Here is an 18278-nt window from a genome sequence, read left to right on the forward strand (position 1 = left end):
AAATAAAACATTTTTAGGAGGAACACTTCTATGTACTAAATTGTCTTAAGATGGTAAGCTTGCCTTAAATGATTTAAACTATGTGCCAGGCATTGGCTGGTGGTCAGACTGTGTAAACCAACATGGGTTAGACATCATAACCAGGTTAGCATGACTTGAAACCAGAGTATCCCAGAAACTGCTGCCTCCACTTCCTTAAGAATACAGCCATATCCTTTCTAAATCTCAAAAAATCCTAGATGTGTAAAGATATCATTAAATTCCAATCCTCAAAGAACTAAACTGCATTTCCCCAAAAAACACACGAATTCTAGAAAAAATAGCAACAACCAAAACTTTAAAATGTTAAAAATGACCAGGAAATTCTAACTTCTCTGCCATGTTTCAGGATCTCCCCGTTAAAAGATTTTCCACACCTCTAAATCTAACAGAATAGCCAACACTGGAATCCATACCTCAAAGACCAAAACCTAACAGAATAAATTGTTAACAAATATGCGTTGCAGACTTTCATTTTTGGGGGGCCAAAACTTCAAAAACGAAAATCCAGTTGCTGAAATAACCATCAAATTCAACCCTAACAGAAACATCTTACGTCGCTCAACTAATCTGCAAGGAAAAGGAAGCACCTCTACCTCTGTGCACAGTACAGGCATCTGTACTTCAGCATGACTTTCAGTTACCATTGGTGACAGGAAGATACTGGTTTACAGTATCTCCCCGGTTTAAAACACACACGGAAAGTCAAGGGACAAGGGTAAAAGGCCAAAAGATCTCAAGCAGAAGCCGGCAGAAGGATACGAGCAGCGGCTCTCCATCTCTACCCCGAGCATCTCAAGGACTTGTCCTACCTAAACACTTTATGTAAACAAGGGGCTTGTGACTCAGGCCTCCAGCCCCAATAGGTGGAGAGAAGTTTCCTCCCCTCGGCTGCACATGGTCTGCAGAAGTTTGGCTGGAGCAGAGCGCGGAGCCTGGGTGGGAGCGGCAGTGGAGTGCTGCAGGCGGCGGCGGCGGCGGCAGAGCAGCAGGAGGCGGAGGCGGGCGGGGGGAGGGGAGCGGCTGGGGGGGGGCGGAGGGGGCTCTTGCCGCCACTGCTCTCTCGCCGCCTCTCCCCCCCGGCGGGAGCCGCTCGCAGCCTCTTTGCACAAGTCTCTCCGCTCTCTCGGTCATGTGACCTTAACGTAACCGGACAGGAAAAGCCCCGCCGCCGCCGCCGCCGCCGCGCCGGAGACACCGACCGCGGCGGCAGCAGCAGCAGCAGCAGCAGCGAGGCAGAGGCGGCGGCGGCGGCGGGGAGGACAGCACGGCCGAGGCTGCCCAGCGGCGCCTCCTCCACACCCCCCGCCGCAGCAGCACCGGCGACAGGTAAGCGCGCACCGCCTCCGCCTCCCGGGGCCGGTGCCCACGTGCCACCCCCAGCCCAGGGTCCGGGAAGGCGGAGGGGGGGCGGGGGCCACCGGAGCTCGCAAACGGTTCCGGCAGCGGCAGTGGCAACAAAGACGACGAATGACCCTCGTCTCAGGTCTCCGAGTGCAGGCAGGCGGAGGGCCCGGGCCACTCGGGGACCCGGTTCTGTGAAGCGAGGGCAGGGGCGCCTCGCGGGGGCGGCGGCGGCTGCGCCTGGCGCCGGGGCTCTGGCCGCTTGACAAAACCATCCCCCGGAGCCAGGCGGCGGCGAGTCGGCAGCGGCTCCATCCGGGGTTTTGCGGGAGGGGGAGGGGACGGAAGCCGAGAGGGCGGGCGGCGGATCGGAGGGAGGGAGGAAGGGGAGGGGGGCGATTCGCGTTCCGTTCCCCGTGGCCGATCCCTCCCTTTCCACCGCCACCGCGAAGTGCGCCCTGGGCGGCGGCGACCGGTGAGCGTCCCGCGCTGGAGCCCTCGGAGGCGGGCCCGTCAGGTGTGTAGTCCTTCCGACGCCTCGCCGCCGCCTCCTGCTGCTGCCGCCGCTGCTGCTTCGGCGGCAAGGCCGCGAGCTGCGGAAGTGGGTTTGGGGGAGGGGAGGGAGGAGGGAGGGGGAAGGGAGGGATCCGGTCCGACCGGAGCAGGCCCGGCCTCTCTGGCGCTTCTCCCAGCTGCAGCGGCTCCTACAGCTGCTGCCGCTACTGCTGCGGCTCCGCCTCCCGCTCGCGGGCGGGGGCGCGCACGCGCGCTTCCGGCCTCCTCGGGTCTCGCGCTGTCTGCGGCTCTCGCGCGCGCTCATCCCCTCTCCCTGTCTGGGCCGCCCCCGCCCCCGGCGCCGGGGCTGTTGCGCCGGCCGGGGCGTTGCGCACGGCGTAGGCGTCGGCATTGTGTTAAACTCCGCGGGACTTGCGGCGAGCGCGCGCGCGCACGCGGGACTGAGAGAAGCGGCGAGCGTGCAACGCGGCCGGAGTGCGTCGCTCCTCCCTCCCCCTCAGCCCCTCGGGGACGGGGACAGGGACGGGGCCGGGGGCGGGGCCGGCGACACCGGAGGGGGCCAGAGGGCCCCGGCGCCGCGCCCGCGGCACCGCCCCTGGCCAGGCCCCCGCCCCGCGGGGCGGGTGGGGCGTGGTGGCTGTTGCGGCGCGCTCAGGCGGGCTGGGGACGCGTCGGCTTTTGTGGCGCCGCCCCTGTCGTCCGCTCCCTGCGGCTGCAGGCCGGGCTCAGTCCCGAGTGCTGAGCGCGTTGAGCCGGCGGCTTCGAGCTTCCGCCCGACGTGCGATCTGCGCCTGCGATACAGCCCGGGTTGGCCCCGAGCGCGCTGTGGTTTCGGCTGCTTAGCCTCGGGGCGTGGGACCCGCGCGGCCCTCACGCCCCGACCGGACTCCGAGGCAAGGAGGCTGCTTCCCGGGGCCGGCGTCGTTTTCTCGTTGTAGCGAAACCCCTAAACCGTTCTTGTTTAAACAAAGCCGCAAGAGAGAAGTGTTTAGCCAGAAGATGCAAAGGAAGCTGGGTTTTGCCGCTTTTAGCTGGTAGTAAAAGAGGCAATAAAGAAGCGAGGGTAGCAGAGTAGGCGAGTGCCTGGGCCGGGAGAAGCTGCAGCTACGCCTTTTACTGCAGGAACTTCCACCCGAATATGTGAACTCCTAATTATGCCTTGGGGATATAACCCGGCTCTCGCTCCCCGCCTCCCCCAGCTGCATTGTTCATTAGCTCTTTCATCATACAATGGGCCCACTGAGTTTGTAAGCATCGATTCTATTCATTTTCTCACGGTATTGTTTTAGTAAAATAAAGCGTAAAAGCGTAAAGAAGGTCAGAATTATCAGAACTCGGGAGGGGGGGGTCTGAGATTACTTAAACGTGCTGCCTTGTCCTTGCTAATGTAAATCTATGCCGACCCCCGCTGGAGCGCCAGGGCTAGTTGTACACACCGCTAGCATTTTAGTGTGGGAGTACCCTGAAAGTTTAATACGGAATTGGGATTATGCCATTTTAATTCTCATTTGTCTGATTTATCACAAACCAAGATTATAAATTGGTAAGGTAAATTCCACTGCATTCCGAATGATCTTGGTGTATATCCAGGATGTTTTCAAACTGTTAAAAGGTCATTTTTTTCTTTATTTCTTTTTTCTTTTTAATAAGAGACAGGGGTCTTGCCATGTTGCCCAAGGCGGTCTTGAACTCCTGGGCTCAAGCGATCCTCCCGCCTCGGCCTCCCAAAGTGCTGGGATTACAGGGGTGAGCCACCGCTCCTGGACAAGAAGGCAATTTTTAAGAGCATAGTAATTTACCACTAATAAGACATCCTTTTAAACTGGGCATTTCTCTTTTAATAAACTTGTAGTTTATTTGCTAAACAAAGAATTGGCCAGTTATTGAAGCCATCATAAGTGCAAGAAGTGATATGCCAGTGCCACTGAGAGTCAACAGTGGAGTAGTCTACAGTGGAGTGTAGTCTACACCCCTAAAACTGTGTCATACAGTCCAAGTGCATACTTGCCAGTTTTAAAACTTCTCTTCAAAGGGGTTGTAAATACGTTGATGCTCAGCAACCTAGCCGCAGAGAATAAACATAATCATGTTTTAAGTTATAGAAGAAAAGCTGCCACGGTGACACCTGCTTTTTTGTCTTAAACTTTAGTATGAACTTTATAGTAACCTCCAAACTCTGCACTTTTGTAAGACAATATAAAATAATAGAAAAATGTGTTCATGGCCAAGCAAAGTGGCTCATTCCTATAATCCCAGCACTTTGGGAGGCCAAGGCTGGAGGATTGCTTGAAGCCAAGAGTTCAAGACCTACCTGGGTAACATAGACCCCCCATCTCTATTAGAAAAGAAAATGTATTCACCCCAACCCCAGAAAGAGATGTACCTTGTAATCTTGTGATTTCAAGTCCCCACAGCATGCCCCTGAGTAAGTGGATGTGCTTTCCTCAATTTGAGACTTACCAAAATAGAGAAGGAAATACCTAAAGCTCATCTGTAGCGTCGGCCTGGGATCAGCAGCTTTAGAGGTGGGGACTGTCCTGCCAGCTCTTACTGTGTCTTGGTGCTTCATCCGTAGCCCCACTCACCTTTCCCTGTAGGAACTTGGAAAAGCTGGGCAAGCCCCGTGGCACCAGCCTGCACAGGAAAGGAAGATTGAAACAACTGGTTTACTGGTAATTTTTTTTACCATAAAATACCAAATGCACCTGACAAAGGTCATTTATCATCACTTTTTCTATTTTCGTATGCTCTTTGGCTCTCTGAACATGACCCTGAAAACCTAAAAGGGAATTGAACGTTTTTATTTCCCTGAAGAAAAAAAAAGTGTAAGCGTTCTAAGCATTAGACCAAGAGTATTTCTAAAATCTTCTTTATGCTCAAGTAGGTTATAATTTGAACTAGCAAATTAAACTGTTAAACAATTAAAATATTACTTTGAATTGATAGTAAATAAGATTCAGTATTTTTATAATGCTGATAGAGCCATTAAGATACGGAATCAGTACTCACAGAACCTTACAAGGAGTTGGCAGCACAAGACAAATAGATCCATTTTAGAAGCCAACTTGGTGGCTCGTATTTATGCTCAAACTCATAACCCCCAGTTCACATGCTTGAGGTATGCATCACATGCCTTTGAGTGTCACTTTAAGAAAGTTCAGTGTTCAAAGATAGGAATTTGAAAAACACTTTTATGTATCTGGCTAAGTACTAAGGGAAACTACATTTTTACTTTTGTAAGATATTTTAGTGTAAGATATTTTACTTTTGTAAGATTTTTTTTTTTTTTTTTTTTTGAGACGGAGTCTCACTCTGTCCCCAGGCCGGAGTGCAGTGGCGCGATCTCGGCTCACTGGCTCACTGCAAGCTCCGCCTTCCGGATTCACGCCATTCTCCAGCCTCAGCCTCCCAAGTAGCTGGGACTACAGGCGCCTGCCACCATGCCTGGCTAATTTTTTAGTATTTTTAGTAGAGACGGGTTTCACTGTGTTAGCCAGGATGGTCTCGATCTTGTGACCTCGTGATCCACTCGCCTCAGCCTCCCAAAGCGCTGGGATTACAGGCGTGAGCCACCGTGCCCGGCCGTACTATTCTCTTAAATAGGGCTCACTCGCTAAGTTCTACACCAAGCAGGGTAAGCGTCAGAATCCTCTACTCTGGAATGATTTCAAAGTGTGCATGTTCTCCTGCCCCGGAAGAGTCATTTAGGTTCTCTGAGTCCCAAAGTGATTCTGAACGGCACTTGTGTAAGTGTGGTCTGCAGATCCTTTGAAGCCCCAGGATCCTTTCAGGGTTCAATGAAGTCAAAACTATTGTCATAGTAATACTAAGTTGTTACGGCGTTTTCCACTGTGTTGACAAAATGTCTTCTCAGTGTTGACACTGAGAAGATCTGCTTAATTCAGTGAGCCAATGTTTTCCAAATGATCAACGGATGATGTTAAAAATCATGAATGGGTAAATGATCCATTGAAAGTGGATAGACCAATGAATGTTACTATAATAGAGTAGGAAAAGTTAATTCAGTTATGTAGTTTTATATTACACAACCAACTTTTAAGAAAGTACCACTTGTCAAGTTTTGGTATAATATAAAAGAAGACTATCACCTGAAAAGGCTATTAAAATACTCCTTTTTCCAACTACATAGATGGGTGAGGCTGGATTTTCTTCACTACTCAACCAAAACAGAGTTAATTGAGGAGAAAAAGCGAAATCCAGTTGTCTTCTGTTAAAGAGAATTGCAAAAATATTATATAAGACACCACTTTGTTGTTTTAGAAAATACAATTATTTTTTCATAAAAATGTTCTGTACTTTAACATGTAATGGGTTTATTGTTGTTTTTAATTGAATTAAATGTTTCTAAAATTTCACCATTTTAATTTCTAATATGGTAAATGTCAATAGTTAAAATCCATATAAACATATAATTGATTTTCTTAATAATTTTTAAAGACCATTAAGGGATCCCAACACCAAAAAGTTTGAGAAGCCCTGCTCTAAAATATTGAAATATGTTATTAAGACTTTGAGTTAAACACGTTTGAAACTGTGTTATATACCCTGAACTACACAATTAGGTGATTATATTTTCTTCAGATTAATTTTACAAATCATCTTATGGTATATAAAAAACAAAGGCAATCTCTATTCTGGTGGATTACTAGAAGCAGATTAGATTTTTGTTGTTGTTGTTTTCAGACAGGGTCTTACTCCTTCATCCAGGTTAGAGTGCAGTGGCACGACCACGGCTCACAGCAGCCTCAACCTTCCTGGCTCAAGCAGTCTTCCCACCTCAGCCCCCTAGTAGCTGGGACCATGGGCACATGCCACCACATTCAGCGAATTTTCTTTTTATAGAGACAGGGTCTTGTCATGTTGTGCAGGCTGGTCTCCGGGGCTCAAGTGATCTGCCCACCTTGGCCTTTCAAAGTGCTGGGATTACAGGGGTGAGCCACTGTCCCCAGCCCAGATTAGTTTTTTAATTTTGCTGTGTGTAATCATTTGTAAGTTTCCTTCAGGTTGATTGTAGCATAATGTCTTTAGAATTATTACTTTAATACAAACTCTCTATTAGCCATAAATCTCTAATCTACTTCTGTTTGACACCTAAGATGTCCCTGAATTGCCTCCTTATGACCCCAACTTACATTTGGAAACCAAAAACTAAGTGTAAACATAGGGAAAATATAATTGGAAACAGTAGTATTTTACAAATCCAGTGCTTTTTAACATGAAAATAAATGCTGTTAGTTTATGCCCCTCTCTTTTCTAATTACTGTGGAAGGAGGTTGACTAAGGAAATGTTAAGAAAAAAATGCCAATCCATTATCACAACTAAGTAAGATGCATTTTCTACCTTCAAAATACAGTTTTAAAATATATTAAAATTTGAATGACCAGCCTCATTCAGGTTTACTTCATGGGCCCTCCAATATTAATTATTAATAATAGTAATTGAAAAAGCAGCTTTTCATCCTGGTAAATGGTCTAAACTACTTGAAAGAATCAGTCTTACTTGTGGGTAATACTTCTACTCTTACTGATTGTCCTTTGCATTACAATATTCATTTATGCTTCACTTAAATAAAATCAAGGACTTCAGAGGACCCTTTTAGTGCCCTTGAAATGGGTAGTGTAAGTGGTGTTTAGTGTCTTAGAACAGCTATTATCTTTAAAAACGGAATCAACAATTTCCGAAAGCTGTTTTGGTGTCCTATTCTTATACTGAAAATGAAGGAGGAACTTAGGTTGTCAAAATATAACGTAATTGTGTGTGCCCCATTTTTCTGCACCTCCAAAAGGATGAGTGACTTGCGTATGGATCAGCCCACATGTGCTCTGTGATGGAAGCTGAAAGCAAGTGACAGCTAGGTGGTCAGTGTCCCATTATCAAGTAGGAGACAGTGGTGATAATGAAAACCAAAGCATTAAATAATCTAAAAGGTCATTTGTATTTGGCTTTAGGAAATGTTTTTTATTTTTTCAACATGAGTATGTCTTATAGTCTCTGAATTTAGTTAAGGAAAGTAAAAACTTTGTACACATACATATACAGAAAGAAGGCATTCCATGAAAACCCATTTATAGGCACTGCCTCCTCTCTCCAGTGCTACTTTTCTTCAGTTCCTTTCAGCTTACTATTCTAATTTAGAAAAGACAAATGACTTGTTTTTTATTTAGTTGGGGTTTTTTCTTAAGTTCATTTACAGTGTTAAATGGTTGGGGATTTTACATAGGTCTTCAGTTTCATGTCTTGATTTTCGGCCCTTTGTGACTGGGATCAGGAAGAACTTTTAGGAATGCTCTGTAGAGCAAGGTAGTAGAGTGGAGACAACATGAACTGTATGCCCAGAAGACCAGAGTTCAATCCTGACTCTATTTGTTGACAATTGTAACCTCTCTCAACTACAGTGTAGTGATTGAAGGACATGGCTTTTCTGAAGACTCAGACAAATCACAGTCAGGACTTCCAAGCTCCAGACCAGTGTAACCAACGTATACTCTGCATCTCCACTTGCTTATCTCAAAAGTATCTCAAACCCAACATGTGTGAACCTAACTTCTTGCCCTTCCCACCAAACTGGGTGTTTGCCCTGTGTTCCCTCCTGTTGGAGAGCACCAAGATCTATCCAGTTATACAGATAAGAAGTCTAGGAAGTCTTCCTGGACACTTTGATCTGCTCCATTCTCCTTCATCTGACTCATCAACCAGGTCTGTTGTTTTTTTTTGTCTTCTAAATATCTTTTGACTCCTGCCAATTTCCTCCATCTTCCTCAGTACCACCTGAGTCTGTTATCTCTTTTGTAGACCACTGGCAGTTGTCCCCTCTAGACCATTGTCCAGCAGGTCTTCACTTGCCCGCTTGTTACCCCCTCCTCCCCAGTTTGATTAGTTCTGCAGTCTGTATGTTGTAGAGATCTTACCAAGTCATCCTGCTTAAAATCCCCTTGGATGTCTTCCCATTGCTTTTAAGATGTGGACCAAAATCATTAACATGACGTCTTCTCCATCCTCCTTATTCTCTGGCTCTTTACCCTTCAGGATTATTGTGAATTATAAAGCACTATTCAGAAATTAATTATTAGCATGAAGAAACACAAGGTAGTATTTTTAAATTGAAAAATTATTCCAAAACATAGCAGGTATTAAATTGATGAGAATTTTTTAGGTCAATCTAGGATAACTAGAAACTCAACTTCTACCCCCAGTCACCCAGTTGGTGAGAGGCAGAGCCTTGACGGGAACTCAGCACTCTTCTCCTCCTGGAGCATCTGCTTATTAATTTACTTAACAAATACTAAACCCTAGGCCATATGCAAGGCACTGGGATAAAATAGCAAATGATAAGGAAGATTTGTTGCCAGCTTTCCAGAAGCATCAGGCAATGTGTATAAACTGGCTCATTCACAGATGCACCAGGGCAAGAACATGAGGGGCAGGGGTGTGTGTGTGTGTGTGTGTGAGAGTGAGTGTGTCTGTCTGTCTGTCTCATGTTCTTCTGAAAGCAGCATATTCAAAATCCTAGAGCAGAGGTTTGAAGCCTATGTACAGATGCGACCCCTCTCCCCTAACCCTTTAGAGCTCAGGCTGCCAAGCTGCCCAGCCTTGAGAGTGAAGCCTTTGAGCAGTAAGTATTGTACGCTGTCAGGAGCCAAATCATCACCGGGGTGTTCAGGACCTTCTGGGAGACGAAACTGCCATTCCTTAGCTTAGCTTAGCTTAGCTTATCCAGAAGTCCCAAAGTAAGTGAAATAACCTCATTTTGTCTCTATTATCAATACATTCAAATGAAACTGAATTTTTAGTAATGCTTGTATTTCAAAACAAGCTGGACCCTTGATGATCCATTCGTAGAGATCACCAAACTGCCAATCGCGTATCAAGAAAATAATTAGCTGGGCAATGTGACATGCATTTCTAGTCCCAGCTACTCAGGAGGCTGAGGCAGGAGGATCACTTGAACCCCGGAGTTCAAGACCAGCCTGAGCGACATAGCAAGACCCCATATACAAAATTAGATACAGGCTTGGTGTGGTGGCTTATGCCTGTAATCCCAGCACTTTGGGAGGCCGAGGCGGGTGGATCACGAAGTCAGGAGTTCAAGACCAGCCTGGCCAACATGATGAAACCTCGTCTCTACCAAAAGTACAAAAATTAGCCAGGCGTGGTGGTTGGCGCCTATAATCGAGAGACTGAGGCAGAGAATTGCTTGAACCCAGGAGGCAGAAGTTGAAGTGAGCCAATATCACACCACTGCACTCCAGCCTGGGCAACAGAGCAAGACTCCATCTGAAAAAAAAAAAAATAGATACAATTTAATGTATTAAAGTAACATTTTATGTTGTAATTTGTTTGCATTAGAAAAATATTAAGCCGGTAGGTGGAGGTTGCAGTGAGCCGAGAACGCACGCCATTTCACTCTAGCCTGTGCGACAAGAGCGAAACTGTCTCAAAAAAAAAAAAAAAAGAGGCCAAGGCAGGTGGATCATCAGAGGTTGGGAGTTCGAGACCAGCCTGACCAACATGGAGAAACCCCATCTCTACTAAAAATACAAAATTAGCTGGATGTGGTGTCGCATGCCCATAATCTCAGCTACTCTAGAGGCTGAGGCAGGAGAACTGCTTGAACCCGGGAGGCGGAGGTTGTAATGAGCCAAGATTGTACCATTGCACGCCAGCCTGGGCAACAAGAACGAAACTCCATCTCAAAAAAAAAGATAAGAAAAATATATTTTCATACATAGTCATGTACCTATAATAAATTTCAATGAAAGACCATGTATACAACAATGGTCCCATAAGACTATAACACCATATATTTACGTAAGTTTTTTTGTTTAACTGTTTTGATACACAAATGCTTACCATTGTGTTACAATTGCCTACAGTACGGTAACATGCTGTCCAGGTTTGTAACCTAGGAGCAATAGATTGCCATATAGCCTGGGCCTGTGTAGTAGGCTATACCAACTAGGTTTGTGGAAGTACCTTTATGATGTTCACACAATGACAAAATTGCCTGACGATGCATTTCTCGGAACGCATCTCTTGTTAAGCAAGGTATGACTGCATTCAATATAGTGCTACCTGTCCTTCCTCTGGGAGGATAATACTGACATTGTGTCATTTCTATGTATTTATGTGTAAAAGCCTACCAGGTTTGTGAATGTTTCATGTCTTTGCTGGCAAAATAAAGGGGGAGCAATGTTAGACCTTAGTTTGAAGGTTTGTTGTTTTTAGTAGGTCTGTGAAATCAGAAAGCCTGGAGAGCATTGGTTTAGATTTGCACCGGAGTATGGGATGCAGAGTAAGCAACTGTTAGATGGCGCAGGACTCTGGAAGAGGTGCAGGGGCACTGGGATTTTATCCTAATGGCAGTAAGGAACCACAGGAGGATTTTATTTATTTGTTTATTTATTTATTTATTTATTTTTAAGATGGAGTCTCACTCTGTCACCCAGGCTAGAGTCCAGTGGCATGATCTCAGCTCACTGCAACCTCCACTTCCCAAGTTTAAGCGATTCTCCTGCCTCAGCCTCTCGAGTAGCTGGGATTACAGGCACTCGCCACCATGCCAGGCTAATTTTTATATTTTTTGTAGAGACAAGGTTTCACCATGTTGGCCAGGCTGGGATTACAGGCACTTGCCACCATGCCAGGCTAATTTTTATATTTTTTGTAGAGACGAGGTTTCACCATGTTGGCCAGGCTGGTCTCAAACTCCTGATCTCAGGTGATCTGCCCGCCTCAGCCTCCCAAAGTGCTGGAATTACAGGCGTAAGCCACTGTGCCCGACCCACAGAAGAATTTTAAGTAAGTGACATCAGGTTTGCCCTTTCGAAAGGTCATTCTGGCTATTGCGCGGTGGATGCATGAAGGAGGCCAGAACTGGAGATGGAGAGATGAGTTGGGAGATAAGGCTAAGGTGTGGCAGGAAGGTAAAGAGTTTCAATTAATGGCAGTTGGGGGCTGATGTGAGGAGTAAGAGATTGGGGACACCTGAGGATGAATTGAGATTTCTGGCTTGGTCAGAGGGTGGAAATGGGACCCTGCACTAAGCCAGGGAATACAGAAGGAGCAGATTTGTGTACCTGGTTTTTATTGTCTTTTTGGGTAAATGGCAGTGAGAGGACAGGGAGGAAGTGAGTTGAGTTTTACCTAAATCAAGTTTAAGGTTCCTGGGGGACAGCCAAGGAGAAGTGAAAGAGATCACCAAAGAGAGGCTGCAGAATGAGGAGTGGGCTGGGGACCAGGCGCAGAGGAGACCAGCGAGAGGAACCCTGGATGGAGATTAAAATAGAACAGCCTGTGGTGAGTCGAAAACCAGAGAGCAGTAGCCTGAAAACCAGAGACCAAAGATGTATCAAAGCGGGAGGAAGAATACAAAATGCCGCCAAGAGGCTGAGTAAGCCACTGAGTCCCTGAGGCTGGGGAACGAGGTCCTTGGTGACCTTGGTGAGCAGAGTAGGGCGGGAGCTGGCTTGGAGGTGGGAAGAGCAGGCAGCCATTCCCACAAAAGAGGGGCGGCCTCAGCCAAGCCATCCACGAGGATACCAGGGCCCTAGCTGATGTATTTTGGGCCAGGTAAGCCTCATGGAAATGAGTATGAAGGGAGGCCGTGATGAGAAAAGAGGAAAGAAAGATTTAAGAAAAGCCAGTACTGTCGCTGGGCAGGGGCCAGAGTGTAGCCCATTTGCCCCATTTCCTCAGGCAGTTCACATATGGAACAGTCTAGGGGTTTTGGTTTTGGTTTTCTTTTTGAGAAAGGTTTTTTGGTCTCCAAAATAAAATTTGTTTCAAGTTGATCTGTGTGAATTTTCCCGCTTGTGAATTTTGAACATGCAACTTGTTCCGGTTTTCTGCTTTTTCTTTCTTTCTTTTTTTTTCATTTCTCTGAGTCATGCACATGTATTCTTTCCTCTGTATTTGAATACTTGTGTTCAGTGTGTTTCCTGATCTAGGAGATGTTCCTAAATTGACATTTTAAAATAACTAGTAGACTCTCTTAAATTCCTAAATTGAGATTCTAAAATAACTGGTAGACTCCCTTAAAAAACATTGAGCGTTCTATCATGGCTTCATTCTTATGGTCTGAATAGAATGCTTATGTTAGTCTGTTTATGGAAAGAGAGGGAGCCATAGAGTTTGCTGTATCGAAGGAAATGATATATACCCATTCATGTAAAAACCAAAACCTCAAAATCCTCCTATAAAACATTAACAAATTTGATGGCATTAAAACATAAAATTGTATTTGTCAAAATCTCTATAAACAGATGCAAAGGAAGTGAGAAAATTATTAGCAACATATGTGACACAGGGCCTATTTTCCTCATATACAAAGAGTTTAATAGGTTTGTTTTTTTTGTTTTTTGTTTTTTTTTTTAAAGACAGGATCTCACTCTGTTTCCCAGGCTAGTGTGCAGTGGTGCTAACACAGCTCACTGCGTGCAGCCTCAATCCCCTGGGCTCACGTGATCCTCCCACTTCAGCTTCTGGAGTAGCTGGGACCACAGGTGTGTGCCACCATCCCTGGCTTTTTAAAAATTTTTTTGTAGAGATGGGGGTCGCTCCATGTTGCCCAGGCTAGTCTTGAACTCCTGGGCTTGGGCAGTCCTCCCACTTTGGCCTCCCCAAGTGTTAAGATTAGAGGCATAAGCCACCACACCTGGCCGGGTTTTATTAAATTGATAAGAAAAAGAGAATTGAATAGGAAAATGGGCAGAGCTCATGAAGAGGTACTAAAGGAAATACAAATGGTCAGTAAATATAAAAATAAGCTTTACTTCATCATTAAAGGCCTACAAAGTAAAAAAACCATATTGGCAAAGAATACCAAGTATTAACTAGAGTATGGAGAAAAGAGGGTGGAGCTAGATAGAAAAATCTCACATTTTGTCTGTCTATAATATTTGAATCTTTTATAATACGTATACGTACTTAAAAGCAGCAGCAAATAATAATATTTAAACACACACACTTTCGTGTAGCACGTTCCAACTAACCAAGTGAATCCCAGTTTAAAGCCTACTTATTAAATGTACTGGTTCTATAAGCTTGGGCAAGCCACCTACCCTGTCTAACCCTATTTCCTCATTTATAAATGTGGGTAGCAATACTTCAAATAGCTCAAATACATTAATGTGAAATTAAATTAATAGCATATGTAAATGATGGCCCATAGTAGCAGTCCCTAAAAAAAAAATTCTCATCATTGTCATCAAGGGATAAATAGTAACGTTTTCCTGTACTTGAAGCTACTGTTGATGAGCATGACACCTGAAGCTGTGGGACCTCAAGCTGCCTAAATATCATCAGCATGATCCGAGTCAGAGGACATGGCAGGGAGCATATCACCGTTGGGGCTCAGAGGATACTTTTCTAATGAGAAAAGCAGGATAGTAAGCTGGAAAAGGAAGTATTCTGGCACTTTACAGAGAATAACCTTGAAGACAAGCTTCTAAGTGATACCTTGGTGGAGGTCAGGTTAAAGTGATGTTTCTCTGTAACCTCTGTAAGGTCACTTTCGCAACCCAGCAGTTCCCTGGCTTTCATCGTGAACCTCGGGCCTTTTCTGTGCCTCTGCTTCCTAACCTGAGCGCTCTCACCTTCTCTGACATACACAGAAAGTAGTGGGGAAACTGATCCATACCATCTGTTTGCATGAGACAATAGTCTAGGTCTTTATACCCAAATGATTTGCAAAATTGGATGACTCTCCTATCTCATGCTTGAATATGACTCATGGTAGAAAATATGAAATTTGACGTTCTGAATTCTTGATTTGTGACCTGATCAGTCTCTTAAAGTATTATTCCATTACATTTGTCCATTTTAGGGCATACTTGTTAATTTCTGAATCTGCCTGAACATCGCTAGAGCAGGAAGGAAGAGTAGGGAGTCCAGCACCTCTGCTGATTAAGAATTGCTGTTAATGACTGGTGCAAAGGTAGTGAGTTATCTCAATTGATTGTTCAGTTACAGATCAAATGCCTTGTTCTACTTTATTCCCTCTTCTCACTACTGCACTTGACTAGTCTAAAAATAAATAAATAAATAAATATTTTTAAAAACATTGCTTTGGGTCTGCTTTGAATTTTTTTAAGCTTATTGATAGTGTATTCTCTACAGTACATTCTTAACTCTGAAGTTAAGCATCCTCGCGTTTTACAAATTTAGTCAATTAATTAATGTGCAGTAGGCTTTTAAAAATTGAACTTGGCCAGGCATGGTGGCTCACGTCTGTAATCCCAGCACTTTGGGAAGCCAAAGTGGGTGGATCACGAAGTCAGGAGATCGAGAGTATCCTCAAAAAATTAGCCGGACAAGGTGGCGGGTGCCTGTAGTCCCAACTGCTTGGGAGGCTGAGGCAGGAGAATCGCTTGAACCCAGGAGGTGGAGGTGTCACTGAGCCGCGATCACGCCACTGCACTCCAGCCTGGGCAACAGAGTGAGACTCCATCTTAAAAAAAAAAAAAAAAAAAAAATTAGCCGGGCATGGTGGTGGGCACCTGTAATCCCAGCTACTCGGGAGGCTGAGGCAGGAGAATTGCTTGAACCTGGGAGGCAGAGGTTACAGTGAGCCAAGATGGCGCCATTGCACCCCAGGCTGGGCAACAAGAGCAAAACTTTGTCCCAAAAAAAAAAAAAAAAAAAATTGAACTTTATTCTGAGATCATTACAGATTCAGATGCAGCTGCAAGAAATAGTACAGAGATCCCATATACCCTTTACCCAGTTTTCCCTAATGGAAACATCTTGCAAAACTATAATATAGTATCAGAGCCAGGATTTTGACATGCAGAACATTCCCATCACCACAAGGATCCCTCATGTTGCCCTTCCATTGCCATGCCCACCTGCTACCATACACCCCACAGCACTAATCTGTTCTCCATTTCCATAATTTTCATACATATTGTATCAGTGTAATCATACAGTATGTAATCTTTTGGGATTGGCTTTTTTCACTGAGTGTAATTCACCCAAGTTGTTGTATGTTATCAGGAAGTTATTTCTTCTTATGGCTGAGTAGTTTCCCTGTGTGTAGGCATACCGTAGTGTGTTTATTCGGTCATTGAAGGACATCTGAATTGTTTCTAGTTTTTGACTATTAGGAATTAAGCCGCTATGGACATTCCCGTACAGGTTTTTGTGTGAACATAAGTTTTCATTCCTCTGGGATAAACATCCAGGAGTACAGTTACTGGGTCATGTGGTAGTTGCATGTTTAGTTTCTTTAAGAAGCTGCTAACTCTTTTCCAGAGTGACTGTACCATGTTACATTCCTTCCAGCAGCATATGAATGATCCAGCTTCTCCACACTCTTGCCACCATGTGTTGTGACTGTTTCTTATTTTAGCCATCCTGATAGGTGCGTAGTGATACTGTGGTTTTAATTTGCTTTTCCCTAGTGGCTAGTGGTTTCGAACATCTTTTCGTGTGTTTATTTGCCTTGCCATCTGTATATCCTCTTTGGTGAAATGTCTCTTCAAGTCTATTACATATTTTCTGATTTGATTTTTTTTTTACTATTGAGTTTTCCAAGTTCTTTATATATTCCAGATACTAATCCTTTGTCAAAGGACTAGTTTGCAAAAGTTTTCAAATATTGACTCCTAGTCTTTGAGCTTGTGTTTTCATCCTCTCAGTAAGGTCTTTCAGAGAGCAAAAGTTTTTAATTTTAATGAAGTCCAGTTTATCAAGTTCTCATTTTAAGGATTCTGCTTTTGATGTCAAATGTAAAAACTCTTTGACTAGCCCTAGATTTTAGATTTTCTTACATGTTTTTTCCAAAAGTTTTATAGTCTTGTGTTTTACATTTAAGTTCATTATCCATTTTGAGTTGATTTTTATTATATAAAGTATGAGACTTAAGTGTCCAGGTTCTTTTTTCTTTTTTCTTTTTTGCCTGTGGAAGCCCAGTTGATCCTGCACCATTGGTTGAAAAGCTTATTCTTCCTCCACTGAATTGCTTTTGTGCCTTTGTCAATAATCAGTCGTGCATATTTATGTGTGTCTACTTCTGGGTTCACAATTGTGTTCCGTTGAGTCACTTGTCTGTCCCTCTGCCAATACCACACAGTCTTGAATGCTATAGCAATATACTGCATCTTGAAATTGGGTGGACTGGTTTCTCCCACTTTATGGTTCTTTTTTAAAAATTATTTTAGGCCAGGCGTGGTTGCTCACACCTGTAATCCCAGCACTTTGGGAGGCCGAGGCGGGTGGAGCATCTGAGGTCAGGAATTTGAGGCCAGCCTAACCAACATGGTGAAACTTCGTCTCTACTAAAAATACAAAAAACTTAGCCGGGCTTGGTGGTGCGTGCCTGTGATGCCAGCTACCCCAGGGAGGCTGAGGGAGGAGAATTGCTTGAACCCAGGAGATAGAGGTTGCAGTGAGCTGAGATTGTGACACTGCACTCCTGCCTACAACAAGAGCAAGAAGTCTGTCTATATATATATATATATGCACACACACACACACATATATATATAATTTTAGCTGTTCTAGTTCGTTTGCTTTTACATGTACATTTTAGAATAATTTTGTGTATATCTACAAAAAAATCTTGCTGGGATTTTTATAGGAATTGCATCAAACCTATATGTCAGTTTGGGGAAATTGATATATTTACCATGTTGAGTCTTCCTATCCTTAATCATAGTGTATCTGTTTATTTAGATCTTTTATTTCTTTAATCAATGTTTTATAGTTTTCAACATGCAAGTCCTGCACATGTTTTGTTAGATTTACACCCATATATTTCATTTTTTGAATGATTTTAAATGGTATTATCTTTTTAATTCAGTCCACATGTTCATTGCTAGTATACAGAATTACAGTTGATTTTTTTTGTATGTTTATGACTTGCCAAACTCATTTATTAGTTCTACAAGGTTTTTTTGTTTTGTTTTGTTTTTTAATAGATGCCTTGGGACTTTCTGTGTTACAATCGTGTCATCTGCAAATAGTGACAATTTTATTTTTTCCTTTTTCTTCTGTATGCTTTTTATTTCCTGTCTTGCTTTGTTGCACGAGCTAGTACTTCCAGTGCTATGTTGAATATCGAGAGAGGACATCTTTGCCTTGTTCCCAATCTTATGGAGAAGACATTCACCCTTCCTTACCTTTAAGTATAACGTTAAATATAATGTTGGTGTATGTGTAATGGGCTTTTATAAATGCTCTTTGTAGAAAAGGAGCAGTCTAGAGATTTGATGAACCAGGCAATGTCAGGCAGCCTCTTTATTATAAATAGACTCAGGCCAGCGGGGTTTGCTAGGGTCAAGTGTGAATAATGAAAATCACAGAATTTGGAGTCAGAACATTCACATTTAAATTTTGATCCTCCCACCTTTTGGCTAGA

The 18278-nt window shown here is 44.1% G+C and overlaps 1 protein-coding gene across 2 annotated transcripts in view; it reads left to right on the forward strand.

Annotated features, from left to right (window-relative positions):
* Nucleotides 1-1269: 1269 nt before the first annotated feature.
* ZBTB2 (zinc finger and BTB domain containing 2) overlaps nucleotides 1270-18278 on the forward strand; it is a 29556-nt gene continuing 12547 nt past the window's right edge. Inside the window, exon 1 of one of the 2 annotated variants that reach the window (XM_008007576.3) lies at nucleotides 1270-1368. The gene's annotated coding sequence lies outside the window, so the exon portion shown is untranslated. Of the gene's footprint in view, nucleotides 1369-1796; nucleotides 1901-18278 lie in introns of those variants that run through there. The other variant, XM_008007577.3, reaches the window with a different exon arrangement.

Source organism: Chlorocebus sabaeus, chromosome 13 (assembly GCF_047675955.1).
Source record: "Chlorocebus sabaeus isolate Y175 chromosome 13, mChlSab1.0.hap1, whole genome shotgun sequence".
Taxonomy (NCBI): Eukaryota; Metazoa; Chordata; class Mammalia; order Primates; family Cercopithecidae; genus Chlorocebus; species Chlorocebus sabaeus.